The sequence below is a fragment of the Phocoena sinus genome, chromosome 10 (genome assembly GCF_008692025.1).
Source record: "Phocoena sinus isolate mPhoSin1 chromosome 10, mPhoSin1.pri, whole genome shotgun sequence".
NCBI classification, from domain to species: domain Eukaryota; kingdom Metazoa; phylum Chordata; class Mammalia; order Artiodactyla; family Phocoenidae; genus Phocoena; species Phocoena sinus.
The window spans coordinates 85,367,247-85,387,697 of NC_045772.1; the positions used below are offsets into that span (position 1 = coordinate 85,367,247).

The following is a 20,451-nucleotide window of genomic DNA, read 5'->3' on the forward strand; positions in this document are numbered from 1 at the left end:
TGGATCTTAGGTGAAATTGCCCTTAGGGAGAAATTGAGAAATGAATGTCGGCTTCCCCAAGTCTTCATGCTACTCTTGGTTTGGCCAGATGATGGTGCAAAAAGAGAATTCATGGTCAGAGGTGGAAAACGTATATCTGTATTAATAGCAAAGAATCTTCAGAGGAGACATCTTATAAAGTTTGAGGCACAGGCAGTACCAGATCCAAAGTCACATGCTCTATGAAATAGCTCCCATTTGCTAGTTCATTCTTAGGTGTTTTCATCCAATTTAATGGTTTTAGAGTATGTATAATGATACAGTTGAAAAACTTTATTTTAAAATAGGAAATAGAAGGTTTAATTCATGGCCAGCATCCTTGTGCTTTTTCTCTCTTCTTCATTTGCCCTTGGGAGCCTTCCTTATGTCAAAGCAGATGATTAACAGTCATAAAATGTAGAATTGAATTTTGTCTCCATCTCTTCCTAACTAAATGCCTTGCTAAGGCACCTAACTCTTCTGAGGTTCAGCTTTCTCATTTGTGCAGTGGCGAGAGCAGTACCTGTCCGCTCACAGAGTTGAGGTCAAGGACATGTCATATAATGCATGTCCAGGTATGCTGTAAACTACAAAGCATTATGTAAATGTTTTAGGTTTATTAATGTTGTCCTGGTTCATATGCTGCATCTTTAGACGGAGGAATGAACAATATAATTGCATTAGTCAGAAATCTTCCTAGGCATTTTGTTTTGTTTTGTTTTGTTTTGTTTTTGCGGTACGCCGGCCTCTCACTGTTGTGGCCTCTCCTGTTGCGGAGCACAGGCTCCGGACGCGCAGCCTCAGCAGCCATGGCTCACGGGCCCAGCCGCTCCGTGGCATGTGGGATCTTCCCGGACCGGGGCACGAACCTGTGTCCCCTGCATCGGCAGGCGGACTCTCAACCACTGTGCCACCAGGGAAGCCCTTCCTAGGTGTTTTTAGCAGAAGGATATTTCATGTTGGGCATTAGGCACTTAAAAAATCGTTAGGCGAATAGAGGAGTTGGAGTCAAGAGGTGGCTCCTGGAATTACTTAGCCCAAGAACTTTACTGCCATAACTGTGGTTTAGGGATTAGAAAACCACCGTGGCCACTGCCATTGGCAGAAACAGGGCCAGGAAGATGGGTTTCAACTCACCTCCTCCCTCCAAACCTCCCTCAGGTGCATCTAGTGGGTAAGATTAATTTACATCCAGAACACTAGTTGCAAAGAAGTCCAGGAGGGGCAGTTTTTAAAGCAATCAAGCTTTAGCAGGAAGCTAGAAAAAGGGTGGAATTGAGGTTGAGTAAGCCAATTCACAGCATCTTCTTTGTACAAATACTGATATCAACTTGCTATGAAATGAAGAAGAGATAAGGAAGCAATCTCCTTTAACAGCTCATCAAATAGAAAAGATTTTAAAGAAACCCAAAATAGGATTTTATAGATGAGGGCTTTCAATCATACTAACTGACTTTGTGCTAGAAAATAGATTTGAAGAGAAGAAATGATTAAAGAAATACAAACTAACTTCCCATCTCATCCGTTAAGTTGCAGCAGTACGATAGCAGGAAACATTTTCTTTTTCAAGTGTGTGCACATGAATTTTGTGTCTCTGTGTGCCAGCTGCAAGACCAAGGAACCACCCTGAATAATAAAGGAAAAATGCTTTTTTCTTTGAAAGTGAAAGTCATCACATCACTCTCTGTGCGCACAGTCATTACAAAGGGCTGAACCAGTTCAATGGGTAGACTTGAAGAAAGGTTACGTGTGTATTCTTCTGAAGAGATTCTGAAATGACTAACTAATTTATAGAAATCCTGGAGAATCAGTTTGCATCAAAAGGTGTCTATACCCAGGCCCTCTTATTTCTCAGTGAAAGATTTCTAGCTTGTCATCCGGAAGCTAAGTTGTCAGTTAATTGTTAGGCTTCGTTCATGCTCCCTGTGGGAAGAAAGTGGTGTGTGTTGATTGGGCAGAAATGCAGGTGAGTGAACTGGGCTCTGTGTTGTCAGTTGAACAAAGCATCCCTCCACTCCCTGTTTCAGCAAGATAGTGCTAAATCACTCCTTTGCTAACTCAGGTGTATAACTTTATATCACACTTTTAATTATATATTTTAATGTATTTAGTTTAATTATATATTACACTTCTCCCCTAAATGCTCCATATATGTCAGCTGTCATTATTATTGGTATTACTCCTTTGCCTGTTTTAATCACTGCTTTTGTTGTTGTTGCCAAGATGCAATCCAAGATTCTCTGTGTGATGTGGAAAGTTAACAGGTCCTGAATCAAGGCTGGAGCGTCCACAAGGGCCCTGGTGAGATGCTGTATACTTCGTAATTACAGTTAGTTGCTTCTTATTTGGACCTCCTATGACTTCCCATGGCTTTATTATCAAATTTATTCAATTCTGCCTCCTATGCGGTTATTTGCCTAATCACCTATCACAGTTTTCTAAAAGTCTTTATCTGCTGATCTCAATACCATCTTGTGAGCTTTTGAGGAGACTCATTTTTGTGCCTCGTGCAGTGCTTCACACTTAATATAGACGCTCATTTCCAGCTGCTCTCCCTGCCTATGTATGTCCCACCTGGGCTGGACCACTGCTGTGCCCTGGCTTGGACTATAGGAGACCAAGCAGGACAGTTTGATGCAGCTGTTTTCAGATGGCTCTATAAATGTATTTGGGTGAAATATTTGTGGAATATTACTAGGCATGAAGGGCCGAATTTTAATCCTCATGTAGGTTTTCTAGAGTATGCAGTGTGTGTGTGTGTGTGTGTGTGTGTGTGTGTGTGTGTGTGTGTTTGGAGGGGATGGTGTGATGGTAGGTGTTCCCACTTTGAGAATACTTGAGGATACCTCCATCCCCTAGGCTGAGATCAGCTCTTTCCTGCTCTGCCTCTCCCTTGGAAGCCTACATGGTCCCACATTTGTATATAATACCGAATAAATGCTATTTTGGCCTAAGACATATTTTTACCCAGAAAGAGCATAAATTTCCTTGGCAATGAGTGAGGGAGTAGTAGGAATGTTAGAAACCACAACTGTGTTGATATAATTTAATAAATATTTTCTTTGGTGTAATAAATATATGGTTGGCCCACCATTCTCTTACATTGTGCTGGATAGTCACGTGAAATACATCACAAACTAGACGAGTCATTTTTCCTCAAAGTATCTACCCAAGGCCACATGTAAAGAATCACAAAATATCATTAATGCACCACAGACAGACATTTCTAGCTGCTCTGGTCGCCATAAACTCCCTGACATCTTCCACTTGGCGTGGACCCACAATGCCCTTGGCCCAGGGGAAACCCAGCAGGATATTTTGAAGTAGTTTTGTCAAAATGACTTTGTTAGAAAGAAAATACACATTTTTTTCCCACAGTAATGTGCTTAATAGAATCCTCTGAGCTCCTGGGTATTCCCGAGTCTCAGAGCAGTTTTTTTCTTCTAACGAAATTTAGATTCTACTATATAATCTACATCGTTTGGTAGCTTGCTTTTTTACTTACCAATATGATTGTAATCATTTTCCAAACATATACCTTTTCAACTAGAAGGAAACTGAGGGGACTGTTTGGTGGGCATAGATCTTTGCCAAGCCTGTGTTGGTTCATGTTGTCAGACTTGTGTTTGGCTGAGACCTGACACAGGAGCTTAACCAAACAGGTATTTATTTATCTCAGGCAATAGTTAGGAATTAGGAGGTGAGTAGCTTAGAGCTAGATGGTGGCTACACAGCGCCATCAAGTTCCCAGGCTCCTGCTTGAACATCTTTAGCTGATGGCCAAGGAACCTTCTAGTTTTGATCCAGGATCCCAGCAGGACAGAGAGGAAACAGAAGAGGAAATCTGGACAGACTCCTGCTGATGTGTCAGTGACCAGGACTGAATCTCATGGGTGTGTCTAGCTGCAAGAGAGGCTGGGAAATTTCAGTATTTCAGCTGTAAGGCAAATGCACTTCATGTGCTGACCTGGACAACTGCCTGCCTTAGTTTCTTCACAGATTATCTCACTCTGTTCTTATAGCAACTCTGTGTGGTTGTTACTCTGGTCTTCATTTCATGGGTGAAACTGAGACTGAGGAGGGTTAAATATCTTATTCAAGGCTCTAGAGCTCGCAAGTGGAGGGCTGGCATGTAAAACGTGGCCTGTCTGATTTCCAAAGTATTATTGTTATTATTTTTAATTAATCAATTAATTAATTTTTGGCTGCGTTGGGTCTTTGTTGCTGCGTGCGGGCTTTCTCTAGTTGTGGCGACTGAGAGCTACTCTTCGTTGCAGTATGTGAGCTTCTCATTGTGGTAGCTTCTCTTGTGGAACATGGGCTCTAAGTGTGTGGGCTTCAGTAGTTGTGGCACTTGGGCTCAATAGTTGTGGCGCACAGGCTTAGTTGCTCCGTGGCATGTAGGATCTTCCCGGACCAGGGCTCAAACCTGTGTCCCCTGCAATGGCAGGAGGATTCTTAACCACTGCACCACAAGGGAAGTCCCCTGAAGTGTTATTATTATCTTGTTTCTATTTTTTTCTTAAAAAGTCATGGGTTCTGGGGCTTCCCTGGTGGCGCAGTGGTTGAGAGTCCGCCTGCCGATGCAGGGGACACGGGTTCGTACCCCGGTCTGGGAAGATCCCACATGCCGCGGAGCAGCTGGGCCCGTGAGCCATGGCCGCTGAGCCTGCGCGTCCGAAGCCTGTGCTCTGCAACGGGAGAGGCCACAACAGTGAGAGGCCCGCGTACCACAAAAAAAAAAAAAAAAAAAAAGAGTCATGGGTTCTGGTGGATTCATTGTTAATTTTTATCATGCAATCACCTTGAAACCATTTTAAGGTTTTTTCTTCCCTTATATAAATACTCTTAGAGGAAATGGAGAAATTCTTTCGTAGCTATCTGAGAGGAAAAAAAATAGAGTACAGATATGCAGGCTCTAGGATCCTGTACAGCACTGTAGTTGCCCTTTGACTTTGAGTGCCCTAGTGGCCCACTTTGGAAGGAGAAATAAGACCAGTTCCAACTGGTTTCTATTTTGGTTTCTATTAAATGGGTTCTGGACCCAAATCCAATGTGTGTGTGTGTGGAGACTATGTGGAGACTTTCCCATACCACCAAGCACTTCTCAGACACCAGCTGGGAGTCTTACAATTCACCTCAATTCTGACACTACCTACCCGGAGTAAGCATCAGATCCCACAGGTAAAGGACTGAGTCCCACAAGACCACGCTCCACTTCAGACATCACTCATGAGCCCAGGTTATTACTTGTACTTTTGACCAACCGGCTACAAATGGGAAGTTCCAGTGACTCCCCCCAACTCAGGATGCCAATCGCAAATCCGAGTTGTCACCTGTACTTCTGACCGACTGGCTATAAATCAGAGGTTTCCATGACCTCCTTCTTGGGTTCTATTAGTTTGCTAGAATGGCTTACAGAACTCAGGAAACCCGTTTACTCACTAGATTACTGATTTATTACAAAGGATATTAAAGGATACAGATCAACAGCCTGATGAAGAGGCACATAGGGCGAGGTCCCCAACAAAGGAGCTTCTGTTCTCCTGGACCTTGGGGCCCTGCTTTGTGGCAAGTGGAAGCGCCCTGTTTCCCCAACCTGGAAGCTCTCTGAACCCCATCCTTTGGGTGTTTTATGGAGGCTTCATTATGTCAGCATGATTGATTAACTCCTTGACCATTGGTGCTTGAGTCAACCTGTAACCCCTCTCCCCTCCCTGGAGATCAGGGGGGTGGGACTGAAAGTTCCAACCCTCTGTTCATGATTGGTTCCCCTGACAACGAGCCCCCATCCTTAGATGGTTTCCAAAAGTCGCTTACATTAACATCAACCCAGATGTGGTGTGAAGGGGCTTGTTCTCCATAACAAGACAACATTTTCACCTTTATGGCTCTGAAGGATTTTCAGGAACTGAGGACAAGAGACCAAATGTTATAAAAGATGTTCCCTTTGCTCTTATTGTTCAGGAAATATCAAGGGTTTTGGGGGCTGTAAGTCAGGAACTGGGCATGAAGACCAAATATATTTGGGAAACATATTTTTATCATCTGAATGTTCCTTATAAATCACAGCATCGCATCCGTGATAGAGAAATCCAGGTTCTCAAAGGAAAGCAAATTATTCTTTGCACACTGCTTCTATATTATAGAAATCCAGAACATGATCCCACTACCATTAAATAATTCAGAGCATTTACTCCTATCATCCTTGGTTAAATGGCAACGTTAGAGAAATATGTAGGGAATGGAGTCTACAGATCTGGGTTTTAGACCTGGCTTTCTATGATGACATTTGTGATCCCAGGCAAATCATGTAACTATTCTCAGCCTGAATTTATAATTTTCAGTTCGGGACTAATAATACCTGGTGTTTGTATTTCAGTGTTATTATGAGACACCAAGTTAAAATGAGATTAGGGGTGTAAAAGTGCTTTGTAATGAATGCACTGTGCAAACATATAATAATGTTACTTTTTTTATCTGCTTAAGCATTTATGGCATGTAAGCATTTCTTAGGCATTTTGGGAACCAGTTGGGGGGGAAAGCTCTAGAAAAGTGGTCAAATCAATTTTCCATGCTGGTGAGTGGTGAGAAGAGATAAATCTGTTGAGTCTGGGATTTAGGGAAGTATAAATTAGTTATGGAGAATGCCTCAGGCTATGCCAATTGGACATTTGTATCATTATAGTTGGATAATAATTATGATACGCTGAAAGTGCAATGTAAGATACATTATTAATTTCTAGTGAATTAAGATTGTGTATCTTGACAATGGATTAGTAGCCTCTGTTCCTCTCATTGTCCCGTAACTGAGCAGACGAGGAGAGTGGGTCATCACAGGACTTGCAAATACCTGTTATCCTCGGAGGAAAGGAAGGCACACGATTAGAAGTTAGTTGCCCCACGGAGTAGTTGAGAGTAAACTGTAAGACACCTTTGTCTTTCAAACTTAGAAATAATTACAAATTAAGACCTTTCTCTAAAGAAAATTGTCACAGGTTGTCTATGGTTGAGAACAAAATGAAAATGAGTTGTAAGGAATGGTGTGTCTCGCCACGGTGTGGACCTTTCTACAATATGTGACAGTGTGTAAAATTTAGTACAAAGACTGATTATGGCTCAGGCTTAAAGCTTCCTGCGAACAACTGAAAAGGTTGCATGACACCAATTACCACTGAGTCAAATCTCATCCCGTAGGTCTGATGGGAGTGATAACTCTTTTCAGGAGGTGTTAATGTTCCACAGAAGATTTTCTTCTTAGATTTGGTTCACATGACAGGGTGTTTTCCTGGAGAAAAAGCTGGTATATCTTTGTTTTTCTTCAGTTGGTTTCTTCATCTTGGTCCTTCTTACTGGCAAATGTCCAAGTGTAGAAAGGCATTTCTATCTGATTTTGACTTCGTTTTGAGCTTTTGTTTTCATACCAGGAGGCCTCTGCTCTTGATATGCTCATTTGTACTCCTTAAGTCTATTAGAGATCTCTTAACTGCATAAAGATACATTTGATTAACTTAGATCATATCAACACTGAATTTTCTCTGGCTTAATTAGTTTGGTCAGGGAATAAAAAGATACAAAATGAGTACAGAGAACATTTTCTTAATGTTTGTATTTGTTCAATTCAGTTTACTCTCCTTCTTCTGCTAATTGGCCTGTAATCTTTAGACCCCATGGGAGTTGGCACAATGTTCTTGACATCCCTCATGGCCTGACATATCCTCTTATCTGTAGGGTCAGAACTTCTGGGTGAAGAAGGGTTGGGGTGGGGATAGAATAGGGAAGTTAATTTGGCTGTGGAGAGTAAAAGGCGGTCCAGCTAGTAGGCAGAAAGGGTTATTAAGATTCTCACCCTAGGTAACTGTTTCCAGTAACCAGAAGATAATAAGGAGTAAAAGAAAGATAACTACCATATGGTATCACTTATATGTGGAATCTGAAATATGACACAAATGAAATTATCTACGAAACAGGAACAGACTCACAGACATAGAGAAGAGACTTGTGGCTGTCACAGGCGGGGGGAGTGGGGGAGGGATGGAGTGGGAGTTTGGGATTAGAAGATGCAAGCCATTATTATACATAGGGTAGATAAACAACAAGATCCTACTGGATAGCACAGGGAGCTATACACAATATCCTGTGATAAACCATAATGGAAAAGAATATGAAAAAGAACGTATAACAGAATCACTTTGCTCTACAGTAGAGATTAACACAACATTGTAAATCAACTATACTTCAATAAAATAAATTAAAAAGAAAAGAAAACAAACTTATGGTTACCAAAGGGGAAAGGGGGGAGGGAGGGATAAGTTAGGAGTTTCGGATTAACATATACACACTACTATATATAAAATAGGTAAACAACAAGGACCTATTGTATAACATAGGGAACTATGTTTAATATCTTATGATAACCTATAATGAAAAGAATCTGAGAAAGAATAGATATAGATGTATGTGTATAACTGCATCCATTTGCTGTACACCTGAAAGTAACAAAACACTGTAAATCAACTCCTTCAATTAAAAAAAAGAAAAAAAAAAAAAACCGATGTGCCAATAGTGTGCAAGGCTCAGGCATGAAGATTGGGGGAGGGTGGAGCTATACCCAGAGAGCCAGGTTAAACAGTCATTGATTTCAGGTTCCCAGCCACTAGGCTGGGGGTTTTGGCAACTGGCAGCTTTGGGGAGGTACTGGCCAGAGGAAGGCAGGGTTCCATCCTTCTAGAGGCTTGGAAAGCTGATCATTTAATCCAGGCAGGGACTCAAGGGAACAAGGTGGAAGTTTCCAGCCTGGGGGTCAAAATCAGGCACCATTTTTGAGAACAAGGCGGAAGCACCTTTCTGGAACTGAGTCTGAGCTGGGCACCAGGAATCTGGAAGGGCAACCTGGGGCTGTGTTTTGAAAATAAGACAGAAGCCAAGTTACCAGAGCCATACCCAAAGGCCAGGGTCAGAAGACTGCAGGTGTAACTTGATGGTGATACCCACAGCTTTGGGTGGCCACTCCCCCAAATCATCCCCCTGAAGCCAGAGCTGATCCACATTTCCCAGGGCTCAGGCCGAATCTGCAGTGGCCCCGATGTGGGTTCGGGCTGAGAATTAGGCCTGATAAAGAAGAATTTTTAAGACAAAAATGTTAGGTTCTTATCCTTTCCTGTGTCACCTCTATGGAGGCTGACAGGACAGAGGGCGCAGAAGCTAAGTGAAGGAGAGAATCTGGGCAAATTGTTAATTAAGGCAATATGTTAGCAGCTTGACAGAAAGATAGGTGAGGGGATAAGTGTGGTGGAGGAATATCAGGATAGCGTGTGGGTGTGCTGTCTATAATGGAAACAGAAGTGCTTTTTGAGGATAACCAACGTTTTATACTCTGAAAACTACTTTTCATAAAATTTTTCTTGCCGAATTTTATTTTTCCTGTTTACCGAGACTCAGACTTCTAACTCTTAACATAAAATTTTTCTTGCCGAATTTTATTTTTCCTGTTTACCGAGACTCAGACTTCTAACTCTTAACTAAAAAAAAGGTGCTGAGAAAAAGACAATAGCAAATTAAATTCATTCAGTAGTGTCTTTACTTGAGGTGGTCTGCTGTTAATAAAGCACGGGCTAGCAGCTCCTTATAAGTATATGATTATTTTGCTTAAATTTTTCTCTCCCTAGGGTTTGGTCTACTCTGCTTTTATATACATTTTGGGTCTTATCTACTATTCAGATGATAGCACATTCACAAAGTATTGTTAATTTTGGAGCCATGAAACGTGTACATTTCCTAATTGCTTTTTCTTGTTAAAGCCTGACATAGACTTTGACTGTAACGCACAAGGTCATTAAGAACTGAAGTAACTACAGTTGGCAGGCGCTTCCAGATGAGATGGGGATTATTGGAGGACTTCTTCAAACCCAAAGGCCAGTGATATGTATGGACTCAAGAAAAAATATAGTACTTCTTTTTGTTTTTATAAAATAAGCTTTAATCTTAATTTTATTTGTATTTACTTGTTTATTTACAAGTATCTATTGGTCCTGTTCAAATGTGATTTTTTAAATTGAGGTATAGTTGATTTACAATATCATGTTAGTTACAGGTATATAGCACAGAGATTCAGTTATACATACATATATATACATACACATATTCTTTTTCAGATTCTTTTCCCTTATTACAAAACACTGAGTGTAGTTCCTTTTGCTATACAGTAGGTCCTTGTTGGTTATTTAAAAAATATAGTGCTTCTATATGATCCGTAAAATTTAGTACAAATCAAGAATCAATAAAATATAGTCAGAGTTGAGTTAAAATGTAAAATAAGGCTCTGATGCACCAGAAATTCCCTTTCACATGTGTTGGACTTGCCGCCAAAATAAATATGCCCTGCAGCCAGCGAAACTATGCTTTCCTAAAATTTTGGCGATTCTGTATAAAATGAGTTCACCCATTCATTCATCAAGCATTTATTAAGCCCTTTGTGCTGTGTACTAGGGACAGTGCTGTGCTGATTCTGGGGAGGTAGTGGTGAGTAAAGACAGACCCATTCTCTCCCCACCCCGGGTACTGTCTTCAGTGTCCCAGAGGTTCCTTACCTTCCACATGTTCAAAATTAAATGCCCTCTCTCCCCAGCCGGCTTCTCTTCTCTGTTTCCTGCCTCAGGTAATGATACTATAGCCCACGAATCACTAGAGCTGACACCTGGGTCTTATGTTTGAATCTGTCCTCTGTACTAACCACTTCCCCAATGCAGTTTTATTTTGTAAATATCTCTTGACTCCATCCCCTCTTCCCTGACCTCTCTGCCACTGTGGTCGTTCAGGGTTTATCCTCTGTTATATGGGCTCATTCAAGAACTTTCTGACAGGTTTCACTCTTATGAACCTGCCTCCCTGCAACGCCCTTCACTCTGCTGCCAACGGCTGTCATTATAAAACGTACATCTGGGCTTCCCTGGTGGCGCAGTGGTTGAGAGTCCGCCTGCCGATGCAGGGTACGCGGGTTCGTGCCCCGATCCGGGAGGATCCCACATGCCGCGGAGCGGCTGGGCCCGTGAGCCATGGCCGCAGAGCCTGCGCGCCTGGAGCCTGTGCTCCGCAACGGGAGAGACCACAACAGTGAGAGGCCCGCGTACAGCAAAAAAAAACAAAAACAAAAAACAAACACCTTAAATCTGTTTGTGTAACTTCTCTTAGGTCGCTCCTCTCTGCCCGCCGTGCACTCAAGAGCAAGTGGCCTAACGGCGCACTCACCACGTCTGCTGGAGCAGAGCCAGTGGAGGAAGCTCACAGAGAAGGCCAAGTAGCGGCTGGCAGATATTCTGCCGCCTTCTCATAATTACAAATGATGAGATCCTAGACTTTCTGGACTCCAGGAGAGGGACCCTTAAACTAGGCTGACATATTAGTCCTCTAACTAGGTGTGTGTGATTCAAAGACTGTGATATTAAAGTATTAAGATACGGCAGAGCCTTGGCTTTGGTCTGGTTTATCAGCTTAGTGCTTGTGGGTGATGGAAAGCCCTCTGCAGTCATGATTGGCAGCTAGAGGACAAGCCTTGCAGACACAGGTGAGTGACATAGCTTGCCAGAAAAGGATTTATCGATCAGCTCGTGGTTCGGCAAGAGCTAGCCTCTTCCCTGGCATGATGGGAGGGCAGGGATCCCGGTGTTGCCATTGGCCAGGATTGAGGGCCTTCAGCGCCTGACTCCTGCTGGTCTCCATGGAACTTTATCAGAGGCCACTTCCTTTTCTGCACCACGGGGGGAACAGTCTTGGTCAAGTTAACCCTGCCTGATTACCACCTGCAGGATAAAGTTCAGACTTCATACGGGGGCACACAGGCCTTCAACATCTGAACTCTCGCAGAATATAAAATAATATAAGCTTAGTAATAGCCGTCCACCTTCTTTCTCCTGCTTCTCATTACTTTATACAGTTGATCCTTAAACAACACGGGTTTAAGGATGGGTCCACTTATATGCAGATCTTTTCCAGAGGTAAGTACTAAAGCACTGTCCCATCTGCCGTGGGTTGAATCATGGGTTCAGAGCCATGAATACAGAGGAACGAGTATAAGAAGGGTTGATTATAAGTTAACAGGAGAAATTTTGACTGTGAGGAGAGTCGGGGTCCCTCATCCCCCCACTGTTCAAAGGTCAACTGTACTCTGTAATTACCACATGACTTGCATTTCCCCCCAAAAAGTTGTGCTTTTTTTTATTCCCTCTGCCCGGAATATTCTTCCTTTCCTTGTCTGATGAATTCTTATTTTTCAGGATCCAGCTAAAGCATCTTCATGTCTGTATAACCGTCCCAGTTCCCTCTCCCAAATCTCCATTGCCTGCCGTATCAACTAAAAATCTGTCCCCTGCCCCCCCACCCCACCCAAATTTGTGTATATATCTGTTACCATACTATCGAATAGCAGTGATTTGTTCACGTGCTTTCTGCGCGCCAGGCTGTGAGCAACTTGAAGGCAGCACCTAGACAGGGCCTGGCACGTAGCATAGCAGGTGGTAAATGAAAGCGAGCTAAATGAACAATAGAATGGATAGCTATTCTTCCAAAGCCTTTGCAGCCACATGACAGCAGCCTCATTCTTTTGGAAGGAGATGCTGCCTGTGCTAGAAGGACCCAAGATCGTTCCCACGAAGGCTACAGCACTGGGAGATGGAAAGGGTGTGGGATGGTGTGTCTGAGACCACCTTCTTAGTGTTCAGAACTTCATCCTAGTCTCGAGATGAAATGATCATACAGTTTTAAAGTGAGCCACAGTATTGGTGCCGGACATGTATGTAGTTGTTATTTTGGTTTTGTTTGTTTTGCTATTATTATTAATCACTTTTCAAAGACATTATTCTTGAGAAATTGTTACCGGGTAGTGCTGAAGAACATTTTGTTGTTTGTGAAGATCGTTTCTGTCTCTTTATCTCTATTCCTTATTTTCCACCATTGCCTCTGCTATCCTATTCCAGATGACAGTGACCTCTTGCCTAGAATTTTACGGTAGTCTCTTGTTGGCCTTCTTGTATCTAATCTGGCCTCCTCACCGGTCTGTTTCCACATTACGGCCTGAGTTATTGTTTTAGAATGCAGATCAGATTATGCCATCACATTGCTTAAAATCCTTGATTAGCTTCCCATTGATTTCAGGATAAGACAGCCTTCTCAGGCCCACAAGGCTCTGCCTGGTCTGGTCCCTGCCTGGGGCTCCAGCATCAGTTTCCATAGTGTTCCCTTTCACCCTTTACACTTCACCTTCTTGGCCTGCTCTCAGTTCCTCACAAACACTAAGCTCTTTCTATAGAGCTTCTTGACCCTCTCTCCCTTTCCCCGGGAGACTCTTGTCTCCTCTTTTCTAGTTCACTTATGTTAATACCTTGAATCTCCTCTTTTCTAGTTCACTTACGTTAATACTTGGATCCTGTTTGAGTATCATTTCCTCTCAGATTAAGTAATCCACCACAGAAGGATTATAACACAATAAAGTCTCTCCCTTGGTATGTCTGAAATAGCTGCGAGAGTATATAAGGAGATTTCCACTCTGTTTTTCTTATGGAAACGGATGAATACTTACTCAGTTGCTAACTTTTATTGATATGACCCAAGTTGTTAGGGCACACTGGGGTCAGTGAACCTGGTACAGTTTTTCTGGTGAGAAATTTTGCAGTGCATATCAAAAGCCTTAAATACGTGCTTCTTATCCGACCCAGCGATTCCACATCTAAGGACTTACCTTAAAATAACTGATCGAGTTCTCAAGGTTGTAGGTATCAGGTCAGTAACAGCATGAGGAATTCTGCGTGGAATGGGTTAGGGATGGCAGTCTTGCTGAAAAGTGGTCTTGAAGAGGCTCTTGCATGGAACTTTACATAAAATTAAGCCAACCTGATTGTTCATACCAAAGGAGAAAATAGAGTGGGCTCATCCCTCCCTCTCCATCCACCTTCCTGGATTTGCCACAATCCAAAGATGTTTATAGCAGTGTTGTTTATCATAGTGAAAAATTGGGAACCACCTAAAATATTCACAGTAAGGAATCGATTAAATTATGAGCCACCTAGCCAGTCAAATAGAATGAGGGTATTAAAACAATGGTGGAAAGATGCGCATCATATCTTGTTAAATAAACATGCATGTTGCAACAGCAAGGATAAGATGATCCCATTTTGGTTAGAAAACAAACAACTGTTTAGGATGAGACTATCTGAATATGACTTAATATTATTTTAAACTGATATTAGGGAGACTTTTCAAAAAACCTTTGATCTGTTCTTTGTCTCTTTGAATCCTGAATTTTTCACAAACTGCCTTCTAAAAGGACCTCTTTCTTTAGGTCCTGGAAAGGGAAAGAGAGTCTTCCCCAGTCTTTGGCTAAAACTTCCCTAAAACATGCATTTTCCTATATCTTTCTGGATAATTGAAGATTCACACTCATCTCTTACCTCCTACTCTTTGGGGTTTTTTTAAGATTATATAAATATATGTTTTAAATTTATGTATTTATTAATTTTGGTTGTGATGGGTCTTCATTACTGCGCATGGGCTCTCTCTAGTTGTGGGGAACGGGGTCTACTGCTTCATTGCAGTGCGTGGGCTTCTCATTGTAGTGGCTTCTCTTGTTGCAGAGCACGGGCTCTAGGTGTGTGGGCTTCAGTAGTTGCAGCACGTGGGTTCAGAAGTTGTGGCACACGGGCTTAGTTGCTCCACGGCACGTGGGATCCTCCCAGACCAGGGCTCGAACCCGTGTCCCCTGCATTGGCAGACAGATTCCCAACCACCGCACCACCAGGGAAGTCCCTAACCTCCTACCCTTTGAATAAATATAAGTCTGCTAGGGCCCTGCCTGGGTTCTAGAGGAGAAAATGCTATCAGCAAGCCAAACCTGGCCCTCAAATGTCTTTTGTTTGGCTTTTACTGTTTAAAGAAAAAAGTCATCTGAACTATATTGCCAACATTAAAAACTAGATCTCATATAAAAATCTGGATTTTTAGTATTGCTTAGAAAAAAAAAAATCAGTATATCTGGCAGCACTGGGTCCCAGTGCTCATAACAGGGTATGGATCAGTTCCTGCTCTTTTTGGTTTGGTCAGGTGGCCTCTGTTTTACCATAGTTCTTAGCACTCCCTGTTGTCTTCCCTCCACTCTGCTTGTGCTTCCTGCCTGGATTCTGTAGGCATTTGATTTTGTAACTCTTGGGTGCGGAACTCTTTTAGCTCAGCTGTGTATCCTTAACCTCTATACCAGTGGTCTGGAAAAGTTAACAGATTTGCTTTATTGGCTTATATTCCTAGCATCTCTGGGTAAGTCAGTCAATGAATGAATGAAAACTTTTATGTACTTATTGCGGTCAGTATATAATGTCTGAGGACATTAGGAGTTACAAGACATGCTTTATACTCTGGGGCAGCTTATTCTCTGTTTGTGGAGGATGGGTATATACACAAAATCGAGGCTAGCAATGGTGCCAAATGCTAAGTGTCTAGAGTGTTTGGTTAGAGGGAGTGACAGTCAGCACTGTAGCTCTTTGGTGGCAGTGGGCAGGATTGTGGATGACGATCCCAGAAGATGAGATTGGTCAGGGAAAGTTCTAGAAGGAAGACCTTAGGTTGTATCTGAGGGTTGGTAGGATCTGGTGAGTCACAAACTTTATTGTGCACGTGAATTGTGTAGGAGAACTTTAGCTTTTCGTGCTCTACTCAGAGATTGGGATTCAAGAGGGCAGAAGTGGGACCAAGAATACTCATCTTTAATATGCATATCAGGGTGATTCTGATATGCGTGGGTCACGCTGAAAAAAGGGGAGAAGATGGTAGGGTGAAATAAGTAGAGGTAGGGGTGTGAGTGGGGACTTTAGAGGCTATAAAATTTAGCTGATTGGAGGTTTGTATGGCGGTGCCCTGGGAGATGATGAAGGGAGCAATGCTGGGAAGAAAGGGATGCTCTGGAAACAACTTCTTTTCCTTTTTCTTCTCACAAGGAAGGATGACAGATAATTTATTATAAAGTTGGGGGGAGGTGGGAAGCCTCAGGAACCAGTTAATCTCAAAGAGAATATTCTCTGACTTCTGCATTAAAAAAATTTATTTTTTAAATTGGAGTATAGTTGATTTACAATGTTGTGTTAGTTTCTGAGTACAGCAGAGTGACTCAGTTATATATATACATACATCCACTCGTTTTTAGATTCTGTTCCCGTATAGGTCATTACAGAGCACTGAGTAGAGTTCCCTGTGCTCTACAGTAGGTCCTTATTAGTTATCTGTTTTATATATAGTAGTGTGTATATGTCAATCCCAATCTCCCAATTTATCCCTCCCCTGTGATTTCTTCACTTTTTAATGGAATAGTTATATGTGGGACAGTACTGGGTTTGCTTTCTTTAAACTTAATAATTAATTTACTAGTTAATTAGCAGGCACTTGATCCGGTTCTGCTAGTTCAGGTACTTAATCAGTTAAATTGGATTAACAGTTTAACAGTCTGCTCCGTTACTGAGTAATTGCACACTATTTATAATTGAAAACAAAACAGATGTCTTAATTCCCACCACATTTTAGTGGGATAAACATAGAGCCAGGGGGTCAGGCTTTTTGCCCCAATATGTTGTATAGTGACTGGTATATGATGGGTTGTCACTCAGTAAATCCTTGCCAAATGTCCTTAGCTGAAATGTGTTTGATGTTTGTGGTTCTTCATTTCTGGGAAAAAAGAAAGGAATTTGATTAGGTTAGTAGTTTTCTACACCATCAGATTCCTTGGGGTGTCTCAGTGTCACTTTCAGGAATGAGAGAGACCAAGAGGTCGGGGAGGGGAGGGCGACCACTTTGACCTCAAACAACATCTTCTCTTTTGTTTTTCTATTTTTGTTTCTTTTTACGGGTTTTTTCTGCATACAGCCTTGTTCAAAAAACAAGAGACTTCCATTTCCAAGCGCGCAGAATAACGACATCAACAGTAATACGTTTAAAAGTCTCTGACGTGTTGAAGAAATGATTTGATTCAATTCCACATATACTTACAAGCCACCGTGCACAGCTTTAATACCTAATTCTCATGACTCATTGAGCATAAATGAATTCTGACGTTCCTCTGATCTGCTTCAGTTTTTGAGCATTTCCTTGAATTTGTATGGGATCTTATTGGACACAATACCTGCAGACACTTCATAAATCTTAAGAGTGAAAAATAATTTGGTTGGTGGATAATTGAGTAGGGAAGGGGGGAGGGGGAGAGGCACTGTGGCAACCTCAACAAAAATGTAGGCAGACAAGAAATTTAGGTTGTATTGGAGGCCAACCGTTGTAAATAAAATGGTGTGGAGAGAATATTGGGTGTGAGCATAGATGATGTGGTTTGAGAAAAGGATGAACAGAGAGTTTGGGGTGTTGGTGGGTCCTGAGTGCCTCTGTGAAGATCTCAAACGTTTTTGTCGGCAGACAACATAGTACATTTTGTACTGTTTTGGTAGAGGAGTGATTTGCTTTAGCCTTCGTTTGTTTATTTAATGATTTATTGAGGGATAATTGATACATGTATTTAATGAGCATTATTTGACGCACTCGGACATACTGCAAACACCTGTGATACCATCGCCTTTGTCTTAGAAGAATAACTAGTATATGAGAGTGAAGGAGGGATGGCGGATAAGAACTAGAAGCCGACTAATAGTAACCAGCCATTGTAAAAATATTTACAATGAAAGTGGAAAGAGAAAAAGCATAGAAGAGCTTTTGAAGAGGTAGGTGTTAGGGTGATATTGAGAGATGAGCAAACATGACTCCAAGGTTTCTAGGCTTGTTGCTGAGAAAATCTGGGTCCATTAAAAATAAAAATAACAGTTACTGATGACTTAGCTTGTGCCAGACAGAACTCACTTAATCCTCACAACAGCTGTGCAAGGTGGATGCCATTATGACGAATGAGAAGGGTAAGGCACCGAGGTTAAGTAACTTGCCGGCGGTTATAGAAGAAACGTTAAGCCAGGACACAGATGCAGGCAGGCAGGCTCTAGGGTAAGGCTTATCAGCAGGAAGAGGAACTGTGCATATTAGCAGATAAAGAATCCTTCGGTGGTATTTCCACCTTGGGAGCTGAGAAGACAAAGTCTCGCCATGACATGAGGTATAGTTTCTGCTGCTGCGGCTGCCACTTTCTGCGTCACTACTAAGAATCACTGGCCACTACCTTTGCAATGTGCATGCCCTTCATATTTCCTTTCCTTTCCACCATAAAAAGCCCCCCAGTTTTGAGAATATTTGAAATGTGGTCAACCTCTGGCTTAAAGCACAGGCTCAGCCTTCCTACGGCTTTATTTATTTATTTTTTTAAATTATTTTATTTATTATTTATTAATTTAGGCTGCACCGGGTCGTAGTTGCAGCACGCGGGATCTAGCTCCCCGAGCAGGGATCCAACCCAGGCGCCCTGCATTGGGAGCTCGGAGTCTTACCCACTGGACCACCAGGGAAGTCCCCCTTATGGCTTTAGCATCCATGGGTCAAAAACAAAATCAGTAACAAACTTCAGTTAACCAGGAATTGAATATGAAATATTCAGTAAATCTGATGAATGGTCATCTTGTTACTGACAGCAAGTTTGTGTGCCTGACACACAGTGAGGCCAAACACACTGAAACGTTGGTGCTTGGAACAGAAAAAGGTTTATTGCAGGGCCATGCAAGGGGATGAGTGGCTCGTGCCCAAAAAACGTGAACTCCTCAAAGGGTTTCAGCAAAGCACTTTTTTTTTTTAAACATCTCTATTGGAGTATAATTGCTTTACAATGATGTGTTAGTTTCTGCTGTATAACAAAGTGAATCAGTTATACATATACATATGTCCCCATATCTCTTCCCTCTTGCATCTCCCTCCCTCCCACCCTCCCTATCCCACCCCTCTAGGTGGTCACAAAGCACGGAGCTGATCTCCCTGTGCTATGCGGCTGCTTCCCACTAGCTAGCTATTTTACATTTGGTAGTGTATATATGACCATGCCACTCTCTCACTTTGTCTCAGCTTCCCTTTTCCCGTCCCCGTGTCCTCAACTCCATTCTCTGGTAGGTCTGCGTCTTTATTCCCATCCTAGGTTCTTCATGACCATTTTTTTTTTTTTTTAGATTCCATATATATGTGTTAGCATATGGTGTTTGTTTTTCTCTTTCTGACTTACTTCACTCTGTATGACAGACTCTAGGTCCATCCACCTCACTACAAATAACTCAATTTCGTTTCTTTTTATGGCTGAGGTGAGTGAGAGGCTTGGTTGGTTGCTGCAGACTTCTTGGGGTCGGAATCCTTTGTTCTTGCAGCTGTCCACATAGGTCATGATGTTCTTGCCAACTTCCAACAAGATAAAAATTATTCTCTGTTCTGCATCTTTTTATCTCTGTATGAATGGACTCTTAAAGGTTAGAGCCCTGAGAATAGGCCATCCTGTATATTTCAGGCTATAGGCAACATTCTTTTACAAAAGGTGCAGAGTCAGCATGACTAAGCACAGGAAAAGGAACAGATCTAATAAGGAGTCCGATTTGTACTTACAGTCTGAACTGATGTTTTATTTTTGGCTTCCAAAAGTTACGTCCAGAATAATAGATATGTGAAAAATACATAATATTCCTTGGAATGCTTAAGTGTTATTTTTTTTATAATGGATTGAGTCAGAAAGTTTAATAGGGAAACAGTACCCAATATATAAATATTCACATCATTCAATTTCCAGAGATGCGTCCTATGTAGAAAGACTATTAATACTGAACTAATCTTTTTTAAAATCATAATTTTATTAGTGGAATGGGGAATACGGATTTAACAACAACTTTCTGGAAATTCATTTTGTATAATTGAAGAACAGTTAACCTTTTTTGAGTGGTAGGGATGTGCAAATATTCTGTAATTAGTATTTATAAATATATATCCCCAGGTAAAGTTTTGGGTAATATCTTTTTAAAGGGTTCAATAATTAAATATCTGTAATGAGAAGCATTTGTCTCTGAAATAAATTAATTGCTAGTATTTTCATCATAAAAATGCTTAAACATGCAAAATAGGAAACCATCTGAAATTTTAATTTGGACTTCCAATGGGGCTGGTTAAATAACCAAAAAAGCAACTATTGGAAAAAGCTTATTTACTGGAAAGGACCAAAGCTGCTTTTGATTCAGCTGCATCTTGTCATTATTTTGCCTGTTTTTTTGGGCGCCATACTTACTAGGAACTTGCTTGTGGGAACTTGCCAGTCTTTAGTTGAAATAATAAGGTGGGATACGGAGATAAAGAGATGTGCATCTGAAGAATATGGTTGAAGGGCTGGGGGCTTCATTGATTCACTGGTTAGAATGTAATTAGGTCCTTGAGCAGGGCAGTGCAACTAAATAGTGTAGGAGGGCATAATTAGATGGGTGGCTGAATGGTGTAATTACATTCAGAAGAGGG

At 41.7% G+C, this 20,451-nt stretch overlaps 1 protein-coding gene across 3 annotated transcripts in view; it reads left to right on the forward strand.

Moving 5' to 3' along the window:
• Window positions 1–20,451, forward strand: part of ST8SIA1 (ST8 alpha-N-acetyl-neuraminide alpha-2,8-sialyltransferase 1) — a 157,975-nt gene that overhangs the window by 63,025 nt on the left and 74,499 nt on the right. The gene's annotated exons all lie outside the window — the stretch shown is intronic.